Below are 15577 nucleotides of genomic sequence, written 5' to 3'. Positions count from 1 at the left end.
TTTCAGTGTGAAAAATATGTGTGTTCGGACTTGTAACATCATATTTTTAATTGCAATCATATTATGTTTATAAATTAGTATAAAATGTTTGGGACACATAGGTTAATGTGTTAGAGCATTTTACATTGAATTACGTCTTTTACATTTTCTTGGGTTTGCCAGGTTAGGTGAAAGTGACAGCCCGATTAAGTTTCAGGCTCACTTAGACTATTCAGTCCGTTGTGATACCACATTAACTAAAAGTACCTATTACATATTGGCACTTCTAGTTTTAACTGCCGAACTTTCTCGATTATTTTCTTCTGTTGAACCAACCAGATTTTTCCCAAAAATATTAGCAGACTGACTGCTTAAATTAACGTTTTCCAGGTCCGCCAGTAATCTAAACCTGTATGCTCCTAAAATTCGCTTACGCCTTACACAAAATGCAGGACAGTCACACAAGAGGTGTTTAATTGATTCCTTTTCCTCCCCATCATGACAGCTTATACAGTAGTCGTTACACTTCGCGCCAATAGTTTTTGCAAAAACGCTTATAAGGCAGCGACCCGTTATAGCAGATATCACGAGTGATATCTGACGTCTTGAGAACACTAGCATATCTAGTGTGCGGTTAGGATTAGTAGGGAGCCACCGTGCGGTTAGTAGGGAGCCACCGTGGTGCAATGGTTAGTATGCCCGCCTTGCATACACAAAGTCGTGGGTTCGATTCCTGCTACGACCGAACACCAAAAGTTTTTCAGCGGTGGATTATCCCACCTCAGTAACGCTGGTGACATTTCTGAGGGTTTCAAAGCTTCTCTAAGTGGTTTCACTAGAATGTGGAACGCCGTTCGGACTCGGCTATAAAAGGAGGTCCCTTGTCATTGAGCTTAACATGGAATCGGGCAGCACTCAGTGATAAGAGAGAAGTTCACCACTGTGGTATCACAATGGACTGAATAGTCTAAGTAAGCCTGATACATCGGGCTGCCACATAACCTAACCTAACCTAACCTAGTGTGCGGTTTATGTTTAAATGGGGCCATATTTGTTTGGTGTTGTTACAACCCTTCCAATTGCAAGGTCACTGTTTGTATGTATAAAGAAATAAAATAGATAACGAGAGAGCTAATGGAATGCATCAAAATAAGAAAGTCAGGATAGCAAATGGTTTTAGCTCTGAAACTGCTCGTAAAGGGTAATTTTTAAGAGCTATAGGAAAATTTTTCAAAAAAGAAAGATACCATTTCCATCCTGTATGAAATCTTTCTTTCAAACAATAGTACAGTCCATATAATTTAATGTTTGAAGATCATTTCATGCAAATGTTAACTGCGACTGCACCTCAAATAGTCCATACGTATAGCCCAATTTTAACATACTCTTTCCAACATTTCGACAGATATCTCTCGAATAAATGCTCCAATGTTGTCTTCCAAATTGTGGCTTTTTCTGGGTGCATTGGTTGCTTTTGCAATTCATTGAGCCAGATGTTTTGATGGCCATTGAACAGTAGAAATAAAGCGAGGACCCTCGTTTTTAAGCCTTTATGATGTGGTAAGTATGATGGTGCTGAATCATGTTAGGTTAGGTTAAGTGGAATGGACTGAATAGTCTAAGTGAGCCTTTATCTTAATCGGGCTGACACTTTAACCTAGGTTAAGTGGAAAAGACGATTCAGGTTTTCCTGTCTCATGTCGGCTTACATACACATAAGTCAGTATTCCTTCTTTTTACTATCATACCCTTCTTTTATTCCAGGAACTGTTCTCCTTTAACGAATTTCCTAATTTGTTCCCAGTCTCTGTTTCCAAGCTGAGCTAGGTCCCGAATCACCTCTTCACCGATGTGATTAATGAGGTAGTGTTCCAAGGTCTCATCATCATTAAAACACTCCCTACTTGCTCCATCCTCTACTGCTCCTAGTCGGCACAAATGTGCTTACAATTCTAGGTGTCCGGTCATTATTCCCACCGCTCTACTAACTGCCGTCCTACTCATTTTGAGTAGTTATCCACACTTTTTCTTGTCTGGGTTACCCCATAGTATTTTCGTCTTCCTTCCGACCGTTGCATTGGTTCACATCGCTTTATGTATCTTCCGTGCCCATTTATCCAACACGGCCTGCGCTGCTCTATAGGCTCACTTCTCTATATGTCATTGCACTTATCGCCAGTTCATTTTCCTTTACGTTTCCTCTCATTCCGACATGTGTCAGCACCCATATTATGCAGATTCGCGATCGAACCGTATTTGTACTGCGGTTCGATTCTCCCAGGACCATCTTATTGGCATCAGAAAGTCACACAAGAGAACAACCTTATTGGTTATTTCCAGTCTATCTTGCACTTTTTGGAACTTCACTGGATTTAGCCCAAGCTAATTGTTTAATAGGTGTTGCATCCGTTCTCGCGTTATGTTCAGCTCCCGACCAAGCTTTTTACCACTGCGGGGTGTATTTTAGTCTTGTGTCGTTCCGGATCGAACTAGTTCCAATGAACCATATACCAACACCATGTAACAAATTTCAACCGGATAGAATGAATTTTGTCCTCCAAGAGGCTCCGAAAGTCAAATCTAGTGGTCGGTTTATATGGGGGCTATACGTAAAAGTGATCCGATATGGCCCATTTGTAATACCATCCAACCTACATCAATAACAACTACTTATGCCAAGTTTCAAGTCGATAGCTTGTTTCGTTCGGAAGTTAGCGTGATGTCAACAGACGGACGGACGGACATGCTTAGATCGAGTCAACAGTTGAATGATTGAATTTATTCAAAGGAACTAAATGGAACGAAGGAACGATATAAATACTCTTGTTCCTCTGATGGTAGTAGACGACAGTGATGGCAAATATTAAAACCGGTACGATTTATTAAAATGTGATGGAACGAAGGAACGATTTAAAGGAACTAGTTCCTTTCTAAAAAGTAACGATAAGTCTGAATCACAACGGTGAACGGTTTTTCCCAAGACTAGTGTATTTCGATCAAAGCTGGTCTTTACCTATAGGATCATTTGCTTGTCTATCGATATGGTTATATTTACACTAGAGGTGTGCACTTTCGTAATGTTTTATTCACGCTCACGCACACTCACGACGGAAAAATCTTACTCACGCACTATATTTTTTGGTAGGACTCATGCTCACGTACACTCACGAAAAGAAAATTTGTACTCACGCACACCCACGCACGAAAATACCGTGACTCACGAATAATTTTATGAGCAATTTAACAGGTTGGCTGATAAGTCCCCGGTCTGACACATAGATGGCGTCGCTAGTATTAAATGCATATTACTTTTATATAGTACCGACCTTCAAATGATTCGTGTCAAAATTTGACGTCTGTAAGTCAATTAGTTTGTGAGATAGAGCGTCTTTTGTTATTGTGAAAAAAATGGTAAAAAAGGAATTTCGTGTTTTGATAAAATACTGTTTTCTGAAGGGAAAAAATACGGTGGAAGCAAAAACTTGGCTTGATAATGAGTTTCCGGACTCTGTCCCAGGGAAATCAACAATAATTGATTGGTATGCAAAATTCAAGCGTGGTGAAATGAGCACGGGGGACGGTGAATGCAGTGGACGCCCGAAAGTGGTGGTTACCGACGAAAATATCAAAAAAATCCACAAAATGATTTTGAATGACCGTAAAATGAAGTTGATCGAGATAGCAGAGGCCTTAAAGATATCAAAGGAACGTGTTGGTCATATCATTCATCAATATTTGGATATGCAGAAGCTCTGTGCAAAATGGGTGCCGCGCGAGCTCACATTTGACCATAACCAACAACGTGTTGATGATTCTGAGCGGTGTTTGCAGCTGTTAACTCGTAATACATCTGAGTTTTTCCGTCGATATGTGACAATGGATGAAACATGGCTCCATCACTACACTCCTGAGTCCAATCGACAGTCGGCTGAGTGGACAGCGACCGGTGAACCGTCTCCGAAGCGTGGAAAAACTCAAAAGTCCGCTGGCAAAGTAATGGCCTCTGTTTTTTGGGATGCGATGGAATAATTTTTATCGATTATCTTGAGAAGGGAAAAGCCATCAACAGTGACTATTATATGGCGTTATTGGAGCGTTTGAAGGTCGAAATCGCGGCAAAACGGCCCCATATGAAGAAGAAAAAAGTGTTGTTCCACCAAGACAACGCACCGTGCCACAAGTCATTGAGAACGATGGCAAAAATTCATGAATTGGGCTTCGAATTGCTTCCCCACCCACCGTATTCTCCAGATCTGGTCCCCAGTGACTTTTTCTTGTTCTCAGACCTCAAAAGGATGCTCGCAGGGAAAAAATTTGGCTGCAATGAAGAGTTGATCGCCGAAACTGAGGCCTAATTTGAGGCAACACCGAAGGAGTACTACCAAAATGGTATCGCTCTTGAAGGGAACTATGTTGAATAATAAAAACGAATTTTGACAAAAAAATGTGTTTTTCTTTGTTAGACCGGGGACTTATCAGCCAACCTGTTACCTTAGAGGCGTGTCTGAAAACATGAGGAGGATTAAAATCGAGAGCATTATTAAACTCTTAACATACCAGGTGCCATAAAAGTTGTAAATAAATTCAACTCGTAAGGGTTTTATGTCCGTGGGCGGGATTATTTTCGTGAACGTATTTTTCCGAAATTCGTTGCTCACGCACCCTCACGAAGAAATTATTTTCGTGACTCACGCGCGACATTTGGTTTATTAATCACGCACACTCACACCGTTGCCATTAGCGTGACTCACGATTCACGCGTGAATCACGAAAATTTTCGTGAGTGACGACAATTTCGTATCACATGCACACCTCTAATTTACACACTAAGTGTACAAATACAACCATAGCGATAGTAGGTAGGCGAACACTTGTTTACGTGTATTTCTTATGGAAAGCACAAAATCGGCAACGAAATGCCGTGATGGCTAGCGACGTGTCGCCAAATTAAAATCTACCCCAATACCTTGTCGGAAAATGATATAATGTTGCCATCGCTTATCAAGTTTTTGAACTCACCACTAAGAATTGCTGTTGCCTGGTCACGTGGATTTTTTTTTAAATAACTCAACAAAACATTACACTAAAATTTAAAATCGGCGGCTTCATTCTCTGCTAACGCCTATCGCTATGGTTATATTTACATTGTAAGTGTGCCGATTTTTGCCTCAACTCAACAGAATTTTCCCATTTGTTCTACGTTTTTTTTTTCAGTGTGAAATGGGAAAATATTTCATAATATTTCATAATATTGAATAAATTTGGAACTATGTCATTTGGACTCGTTTCTCATACAAATGACAGTCCAAGATGAAGGTGTTTCGAAAACCTTTAACTAAATGAGTTTATAGACACCTGGATATCTTTATAATCGATTCATTTTATTAATTACCACAATTTGTTTTATATCAAGATATAGAGCCAGGACATTAAATCATCTTTAGGATATTTTGTAGGAATTCTCTTAAAGGGTGTTTTATGTTTTCATTGACCATTTTACACCTTACATCGATAGTTACGAGTCGTAGCTTGCAATTGTAACATAATCGCTTGTTTGGTGGTTACAGCTGGCTGGCATAACTCTATTAAGACATATAGGGTCAGAGGTCAAGCTGTAACTAGTTTTTTTGTTTATTTTTTTTTAAGTTGCACTTGCTATTGCCATTGGCGCCTTTCACAATGGTTGGTTGGGGAGACTGGGTATTTTGATTTTTTGTGCCTGCACACATTTTCTATAGTGGTATTCAAACCGTCCGACCCTCATTGCTTAAGACCCGCTTTATTTATTGATCTTTCATTAGAATTCAAGGTTGTAGTTGCCTGCTTCTGATGTCTGCTTAAAGGTAATGTTGATTAGCGTTGTAAGCATCAAGCGGCAACTCCTCCACCTCTGCTGTGGTACCGTCATTAGCATCACCAGAGTGATAAGTGTAAACGATCGTTTAATCCGACAATTAGTTGGTTTTTGTAGTGCGAGCACTTTTTTTGCTTTTATGAAAAACTGTTATTGATACCGACTTGTAGTTCAATTTGTTCATTTGGTTATTTGATATAGCTCTGCTTGGGTTTGTCTGAGTGAATTAAGTTTTGATGCTAAGTACCCATTTGCATGTAATTCAAAAATTTACATATGCACATGAAATAAAACAAAGATTACGAAGATTTATAGCAACTTTGCATTCTGTATAGAAATTCCAATGGACCACTTGAAAATTTATGCTGCATTATTAGGTGGGTATTGTTGTAAAGCTGCCCCAAAAGCATCACACTGTGCCATTTTGAAGGGCAACATTTTAAACCTTTTGATTTTAGGTTTAAAAAGGTCATAATTCGTTGCAACAATGCTCAAGAAATAAAAACTGGAGATCCATTTGTATGTGGAACACCCTATTAGGGACGGTTTTAGCATATGCGAAAAAATGCACATCTTTTACCAGAAAATAAAACACTAACCCCCATATTCATAAAAGTTAAAGTAAACTTCAAACCTACTATTACCATACAAATTCCTTTGATAAACTCTCAGTAACTAATTATGAATACGGGTATAAGTATATAAATAACTATAACGATAGTCGGATGCGGAAAATGGGATAGTGTTGCCACTGCTTACCTAATTGCTTGATGGGTGGTTAAATTGTAAGGGCCTATGTTGAATGTGAACCACACCTAAATGCCAAGTTTTTTCCGAATTTTTTTTGACATTTCTCTATTTCAGACTTACTCACTTTGAACCATGGACGTCGTGAATGGGCAGAATGGTTCCAAGAAATGGCAACAGTGGATGATCAATTTTCGAAGAAAATCATCTTCAGTGATGAGGCACATTTTCACCTCAGTGGATTCGTCAATAAACAGAATTGCCGCATTTGGGCGAATGAGAATCCAAGAGTGATGGTCGAAAAACCAATGCACTCACAAAGAGTGACTGTTTGGTGCGGTTTATGGGCTGGCGGCATCATCGGGCCGTATTTTTTCCAAAATGAGGCCCGTCAGGCAGTTACTGTGAATGGTGTTCGCTATCGTGAGATGATAATGAACTTTTTATGACCCGAATTGGAAGATATGGATGTGGACGATATGTGGTTTCAGCAGGACGGTGCCACTTGCCACACAGCTAACGAAACAATGGCTCTTTTGCGCAACAAATTCAATGACCGTGTTATCTCACGTAATGGCGATGTCAATTGGCCGCCAAGATCATGTGATTTGACACCGTTGGAATTTTTTCTTTGGGGTTATTTGAAAGAAAAGGTGTACGTCGATAAACCAGCAACAATTCAAGAGCTAAAGGATGAGATAATTCGGCACATTAAAGGCATAGACCCTCCATTATGACTCAGCGTCATCGAAAATTTGGACCATCGGATGAAGGTGTACCACCGAGGTCGCGGCGCCCATTTGGCAGATATTTTGTTCCATACATAATTGAGTAATACCAATATATCATAATAAAATAAAATTACAATTAAATTGTTTGTGTTTTATTCAAAATCAACATCGGTCCTTAAAATTTTAACCACCCCAACGTTCACACTACACTGAAAAAACAGTGATCCCACCAGGAAAGAAAACTTTCGATTAATTTTAGAAAATTTTTAATATTTTTAGAAAATTTTAACTAAACAGTATTACAAACGCTGGCATCACACCGCTATCAAAAAAATAAGTAGATATTTTTCGACAAATTCATTTGTTCTAGTAAAATATACAAATTTAAAGAAATAATGAACTATGTAGTGAGAAATACGAATTTAGTAAATCTTTATGCTTAATTTATGCATAATTTTTCCCCGTTTTTTGGTAAATTTATGTAACGTACGCAAAAAATTATTAGAGTAAAGGAAACTTTCTCCAAACATAATAATTCCATGAACTAAAATAACGTTAGATAGTTCACTTTCTTTGAGTGTAGACACGAAATCCTCTTAGTTGTGAAAACATACACTGAAAAAAATATTGTCGTGAGGCCAAAGATTTCATGTCCTTAAAATACGAATGCAAATTTTGCTTAGCGTAGAAGACGCATTTCTCTAATATAAAGCTTTTTTCCTTGTCCAAAAGCCGATAAACTTTTCAATGAAGTCGTGATGTCCTGTTTTGACTTAAAAGTGGGTATCATAACATGAAAGAAAAATTTTGTGGGCTAAGGTCAACTCGACTTTAATAATTCAGAAAAATTCTTTAAATTTAATGAAATTGTCTTTAAATTTGTTGTCTTTTTGCATCTTGACTACAAAGCAAAAAATCGTTCAAATATTTTATATACGTTTTTTACTTGAAACATAGAATAATTACTACTGGAAGTCGAGTCTGAATTTGGAAAATATGTTAAAGGTGTCGTTAACTTGTTTTTAGAGGACTTTGATAAAATATGAAGAAAAAAGCTGAAAAAAAACGAAAAATTAAAATTTGATTCCTAAAATCAAGTACACAAATCCAAATTTAAAAGAGAATTGTGTCTTAAAGGTATCCTTAATTGAATTCTCCGCTTCTTTGGCTCGGAATAAATACCAAAATTGTTAAAGTAAAGACAAAATCTTTGGAACCGGGTATGCTTTTTTTCAGTGTAAGCATATATTTTATATTTGCACAGAAAATTGTGAAATGTCAGACAATTCATTTTAGGTTCTGTGACATTTTCGGTGAGGAGAGGGACGGGTCATCTATTAGTTTATGATCTATGTGACGTGTCGCAAAATTAAGTTTGTAAATATAACTATAGCGGTAAGCGTACACTTATACGTGCATTTCTTTTGGGAAAATCACAATCCGCGTCGGCTAGTGGCGTGTCGTCAAATTAAAATCTATTCTATACTGGAAAAAAATTTGTCGTGAGGCCTAAGGTTTAACATCCTTAAAATACGACCCGACATTTTGCCTAGTATAAAAGACGCTCTGCTCTGATATTAAGTTTTTTTTCCTTGTCCAAAAATCGATAAACTATTGAATGAAGTGGTTTTGTCCTTATGTTATACATAGTTAAGTGATTCGACCTAAAATTGCGTATCCTACAATGAAAGATAATTTTGTTTCACTAAGGTCAACGTGGTTTTAATAATTCTTTTTACATCGTGACAACAATACAAAAAAGCGTTTAAAACTTGGAAATTTGTTCGAGTACGGATTTGGAAATTTAAGTTTCCTAGAATTAGGTACGCAAAACTTAAATTTGAAAGAGAATTATATCTTTGCTTCAATTCTCCGCTTCTTTAGCTCGGAATCAATACCAATATCAATAGTGTAATCTTTGGTAATTCCTTGGTGGAATATTGTATAGTGCTGTCATCGCTTATCAAATTTTTATTTTTATTTCCTTGGCGGTACCAGAGAGAATAAAAACTCAAGAGGACGAAAATTTCTCTTCTACAAAAACTACAAATGTCAACCGTATAGATGCCTGCTGCTTTGGTATTACCGACGTTGCGCTCAAAGCGCTGTTTTGATAAATTGTTAATAAAGGCCTGGTTATGCATCCAAAAACGGGACGTAAGCGTAGCGTGGCGTGTCAGCTGTTTGTTTTTGATATACGACAGCCCATACAAACGATTATCCAACGTTTCCACAACGTAGACGTGTCGTATGGATCAGAAAAAACAAAAGTTGGCGTGTTGTTGTCGTATCAGCAGATCAAAAAAAAAAACAAGTGTCATCAATTGAAAGAAGAGGGAAAATATAGTTAATTAAAACATACAACTGTGCTGTGTTCGGTTAAAATGGATGAAGAGAATTTGATATTATGCGTGCAGTCGAATGAATGCATTTATAATAAATTCAGTGCAGAATACCGACTTCCCGAAAAAAAAACAATAAATTGAAAACTTCTTTACTCATACGAATATGTTTGAAGAAATGTACATCATCATGTAGTTTTATATTCTGAAACACCTTTTTATGGTAACCACTTTTATTCCAATCTATATAGATTGGGTGAACAGACCACCTTCTTTTTCGACAAGTTTTACATTTGTTATTTTTTCTATATAGTCTCCACAAGTTTAAAATACTTAGATTCACTTCTATATCACACCAGTTCATTTTGAATTTTAAACAAATCAATCTTTTTTACGCCTCTTTTTGATAGTTTGCTTATTAGGCTAATCGCCAAAAAATCATACGTTGCCGTTACGCTACGGCTACGCTACATTTTTAGATGCATAACCAGGCCTTAAAGGCATCGGCAGTTATAATTTCAAATTGTCTGCCAAAAAATTTAATGGAATGAAAACATTTATAAAAGAGAACATTTGTTACTACAAAGTAGGTTTTATTTTCTTTACGTTTCGTAAAGTCAGCAGAAAACTGAACCGGGTGACACCGACGCAAACTGTATGATATTTGAGAGAACCGCCGACAAAAACTGCAGAGAAATGTTCCTCATGGCTGCCACCTACTGACGCAGTTTCGCTTCACAGTTTCGTTCTCTTGTGTTTTTATTCTCTCTGGCGGTAAATGGGATAGTGTTGCCATCGCTAACCAAATTGTTTAACTCACCAATAGCTATTGTCGCTGCCAGGCCACGTGGTATTCTTTTATCTTGAAGTAAGTCAACAAATAAATACTTTACTTGTAGTTATTTAACTTCAATGTTGAATATTTAAAAAATCGTGATATATTGACATCAAAAACACTCGGAAACATGAAAATTGGATATAAAGGGCGGTTAAAATTTCAAGGGCCGATGTTGATTTTGAATAAACACAAACTGTTTAGAAAATTATTGTAATTTTATTTTATTATGATATATTGGTATTACTCAATTATGTATGGAACATTTGGGCCTCGGTGGCACACCTTCATCCGATGACGCTGAGTCATAATGGAGGGTCTATGCCTTTAATGTGCCGAATTATCTCATCCTTTAGCTCTTGAATTGTTGCTGGCTTATCGACGTACACCTTTTCTTTCAAATAACCCCAAAGAAAAAAGTCCAACGGTGTCAAATCACATGATCTTGGCGGCCAATTGACATCGCCATTACGTGAGATAACACGGTCATTGAATTTGTTGCGCAAAAGAGCCATTCTTTCGTTAGCTGTGTGGCAAGTGGCACCGTCCTGCTGAAACCACATTTCGTCCACATCCATATCTTCCAATTCGGGCCATAAAAAGTTCGTTATCATCTTACGATAGCGAACACCATTCACAGTAACTGCCTGACCGGCCTCATTTTGGAAAAAATACGGCCCGATGATGCCGCCAGCCCATAAGCCACACCAAACAGTCACTCTTTGTGGGTGCATTGGTTTTTCGACAATCACTCTTGGATTCTCATTCGCCCAAATGCGGCAATTCTGTTTATTGACGAATCCACTGAGGTGAAAATGTGCCGCATGATTTTCTTCGAAAATTTATCATCCACTGTTGGCATTTCTTGGAACCATTTAACACGTTGTTGGATTGTGTATCTCTCCATGGTTCAAATTGAGTAAATCTGAAATAGAGAAATGTCAAATAAAATTTGGAAAAAACTTGGCGTTTAGGTGTGGTTCACATTCAACATCGGCCCTTACAATTTAACCACCCTTTATTTGTCAACAAGCCTACTGTTTTTGTCGTCGCGGAAAAAATTTTTCGCCTACCGCTTATCGCCATGGTTATATTTTCACACTGCCCGTAATCCACATAGATTTCAGTAGACATTCAATATTGAAATGTCAGTTGGCTCGTAGAAGATGTCAACAAAATCTCTTTCAAATTCGACTATATTGTCATGTACGCCTGTGGACTGAAAAAAATATTGTCGTGAGGCCAAAGATTTCATGTCCATAAAATACGAAACTGCATTTTGCTTAGAAGACGCAATTCTTTGATATAAAGTTTTTTCCTAATCCAAAAGTCGATAAACTTTTTAATGAAGTCGTTTGATTATTATAGTTAATTGATTTTACTTAAAAATGGGTGTTTTCACATGAAAAAAAATTTTTTTTGACTAAAGCTGAGTACTATGTTCAGTTTTCGAGCTGAAAACCAGCTTGTTTTCACGGTTACTTTTTTTAATTAACTAGTTTAGAAATATAAAATTATTTGCTCTCAATTCCTTGGATCTTTTCCATCCATTATTTGGCAAGAATCGATCAAAATATAATCGTCTTCATAAATATATTTGTACTTTTAATTTAGTGTTTTGGTGAAAAAACCGAACATAGTACTCACCTTAAGGTTAATTCGACTTTATTAATTCTGAAAAATTCTTCAAAAATATTTAAATCGTCTTTACATTTTTTTACTTTTTGCATCTTAAATACAAACAAAAAAAGCGTTTAAAAATAGATTTTTTTTCAACACTTTATTTTGAAGACTTTTTTACTTGAAACAGCATATTATCTACTTGTAGTAGAGTCCTAATTTGTAAATGATCTTATAAATATGAATTTTTATTTTAAACGCAATAATATGTCATGCTTCCAAATATCTGAAAGCTTAGATCTATTTTTATTTAATTATTTCCATCCATTCAAACAAATGGCAATTGCCTATATATAGCGTTGTACGTTCATAACCCAAGCAATTGTTCAACCCCACACCACACCACACCCCATCACATCATCATCATACCATCCACAACGTAAAGCATTGCTGGCAATAGAAATGTTCGACCCACTGTGTGCTTTCACTACACGAGTGTAGAATGGGTAGAAGCTTTAGTAATGCTTTTACCACACAGTTGCCATTCGTTTCCGTAGTGTAGTGGTTATCACGTGTGCTTCACACGCACAAGGTCCCCGGTTCGAACCCGGGCGGAAACAAGTCAAAATTTTTTTATTTGTTTTATTTTTTCTTATATATTATTATATATTTAATTTAAAATTACATTCATTTTAATTTTTTTAATAAATATAATAATATGTTATATTTCATATTGTTTTTATAACACAGAAATTATTTTGTAAGTAAATGTTATTTATTAATGCATTTGCAAAACTTATATAGATTAGATATGGCTTTCACATTCGATGACTTTGTAAATTTAATGTACATATGTAGAATACATAATAAAATGTTGAAAAAATGCATCATGAGGCTTATCACATTGTTTTTGGAGCCAGCTCAAGCATGAGTTTCCGTAGTGTAGTGGTTATCACGTGTGCTTCACACGCACAAGGTCCCCGGTTCGAACCCGGGCGGAAACATCCGATTATTTTTTCATAAAAATAATATGTTAAATTCTGCGATTTTCTTGACTATTTCTGGAATAGTGGCGTTAAATCTTCCGGTACTTTTGTTTGTTTGTTTTATAATTTGATGTTACTGAAATGAAAAAAATATTTTCATTTCTCAAAATCATCTTCATAAAATACACTGTTTGGCTGATAAATCCCCGGTCTGACACATAGATGGCGTCGCTAGTATTAAATGCATATTATTTTTATATAGTACCAACCTTCAAATGATTCGTGTCAGTCAATTAGTTTGTGAGATAGAGCGTCTTTTGTGAAGCAACTTTTGTTATTGTGAAAAAATGGAAAAAAAGGAATTTCGTGTTTTGATAAAATACTGTTTTATGAAGGGGAAAAATACGGTGGAAGCAAAAACTTGGCTTGATAATGAGTTTCCGGACTCTGCCCCAGGGAAATCAACAATAATTGATTGGTATGCAAAATTCAAGCATGGTGAAATGAGCACGGAGGACGGTGAACGCAGTGGACGCCCGAAAGAGGTGGTTACCGACGAAAACATCAAAAAAAACCTACAAAATGATTTTGAATGACCGTAAAATGAAGTTGATCGAGATAGCAGAGGCCTTAAAGATATCAAAGGAACGTGTTGGTCATATCATTCATCAATATTTGGATATGCGGAAGCTCTGTGCAAAATGACTCCATCACTACACACCTGATTCCAATCGACAGTCGGCTGAGTGGACAGCGACCGCTGAACTGTCTCCGAAGCGTGGAAAGACTCAAAAGTCAGCTGGCTAAGTAATGGCCTCTGTTTTTTGGAATGCGCATGGAATAATTTTTATCGATTATCTTGAGAAGGGAAAAACCATCAATAGTGGCTATTATATGGCGTTATTGGAGCGTTTGAAGGTCGAAATCGCGGCAATACGGCCCCATATGAAGAAGAAAAAAGTGTTGTTCCACCAAGACAACGCACCGTGCCACAAGTCATTGAGAACGATGGCAAAAATTCATGAATTGGGCTTCGAATTGCTTCCCCACCCACCGTATTCTCCAGATCTGGCCCACAGCGACGTTTACTTGTTCTCAGACCTTAAAAGGATGCTCGCAGGGAAAAAATTGGGCTGCAATGAAGAGGTGATCGCCGAAACTGAGGCCTATTTTGAGGCAAAACCGAAGGAGTACTACCAAAATGGTATCAAAAAATTGGAAGGTCGTTATAATCGTTGTATCGCTCTTGAAGGAAACTATGTTGAATAATAAAAACTAATTTTGACAAAGAAATGTGTTTTTCTTTGTTAGACCGAGGACTTATCAGCCAACCTGTTATAACAGGCTTTAGCAAAATACCGGTGTTAGTTGGTACGAAAAACCGTATAAAAATAAAAAAGCAATCATTCCGAGGTCTTTCCAATGGCAGCACCATAATATATTTAAATGTAAGTACAAATAAGTGAGTAAAGTAGAAAGTCGGGCGGGGCCGACTGTATCATACCCTAAACCACCCCACTGCATTACTAAATCTAAGCATTTGAGGGGCGTTATTATTTGGTGACACATACATATAAAGGGTGATTTGTTAAGAGCTTGATAACTTTTTTAAAAAAAAAACGCATAAAATTTGCAAAATCTCATCGGTTCTTTATTTGAAACGTTAGATTGGTCCATGACATTTACTTTTTGAAGATAATTTCATTTAAATGTTGACCGCGACTGCGTCTTAGGTGGTCCATTCGGAAAGTCCAATTTTGGGCAACTTTTTCGAGCATTTCGGCCGGAATAGCCCGAATTTCTTCGGAAATGTTGTCTTCCAAAGCTGGAATAGTTGCTGGCTTATTTCTGTAGACTTTAGACTTGACGTAGCCCCACAAAAAATAGTCTAAAGGCGTCAAATCGCATGATCTTGGTGGCCAACTTACCGGTCCATTTCTTGAGATGAATTGTTCTCCGAAGTTTTCCCTCAAAATGGCCATAGAATCGCGAGCTGTGTGGCATGTAGCGCCATCTTGATGAAACCACATGTCAACCAAGTTCAGTTCTTCCATTTTTGGCAACAAAAAGTTTGTTAGCATCGAACGATAGCGATCGCCATTCACCGTAACGTTGCGTCCAACAGCATCTTTGAAAAAATACGGTCCAATGATTCCACCAGCGTACAAACCACACCAAACAGTGAATTTTTCGGGATGCATGGGCAGTTCTTGAACGGCTTCTGGTTGCTCTTCACTCCAAATGCGGCAATTTTGCTTATTTACGTAGCCATTCAACCAGAAATGAGCCTCATCGCTGAACAAAATTTGTCGATAAAAAAGCGGATTTTCTGCCAACTTTTCTAGGGCCCATTCACTGAAAATTCGACGTTGTGGCAGATCGTAAGTCTATTCATGATGAAATGTCAAAGCATACTGAGCATCTTTCTCTTTGACACCATGTCTGAAATCCCACGTGATCTGTCAAATACTAATGCATGAAAA

At 37.3% G+C, this 15577-nt stretch overlaps 2 non-coding genes across 2 annotated transcripts; both read left to right on the top strand.

Annotated features, from left to right (window-relative positions):
* Positions 1 to 12655: 12655 nt before the first annotated feature.
* Positions 12656 to 12728, top strand: TRNAV-CAC (transfer RNA valine (anticodon CAC)). Its single transcript has one exon. It is a non-coding gene; the product is annotated as a tRNA-Val (tRNA).
* Positions 12729 to 13039: 311 nt separating this feature from the next.
* TRNAV-CAC (transfer RNA valine (anticodon CAC)) lies at positions 13040 to 13112 on the top strand. The gene has a single exon. It is a non-coding gene; the product is annotated as a tRNA-Val (tRNA).
* Positions 13113 to 15577: the final 2465 nt, after the last annotated feature.

The sequence above is a fragment of the Haematobia irritans genome, chromosome 1, assembly GCF_050003625.1.
Source record: "Haematobia irritans isolate KBUSLIRL chromosome 1, ASM5000362v1, whole genome shotgun sequence".
Classification (NCBI taxonomy): Eukaryota; Metazoa; Arthropoda; class Insecta; order Diptera; family Muscidae; genus Haematobia; species Haematobia irritans.
This window is presented reverse-complemented; position numbering and strand designations above follow the sequence as displayed.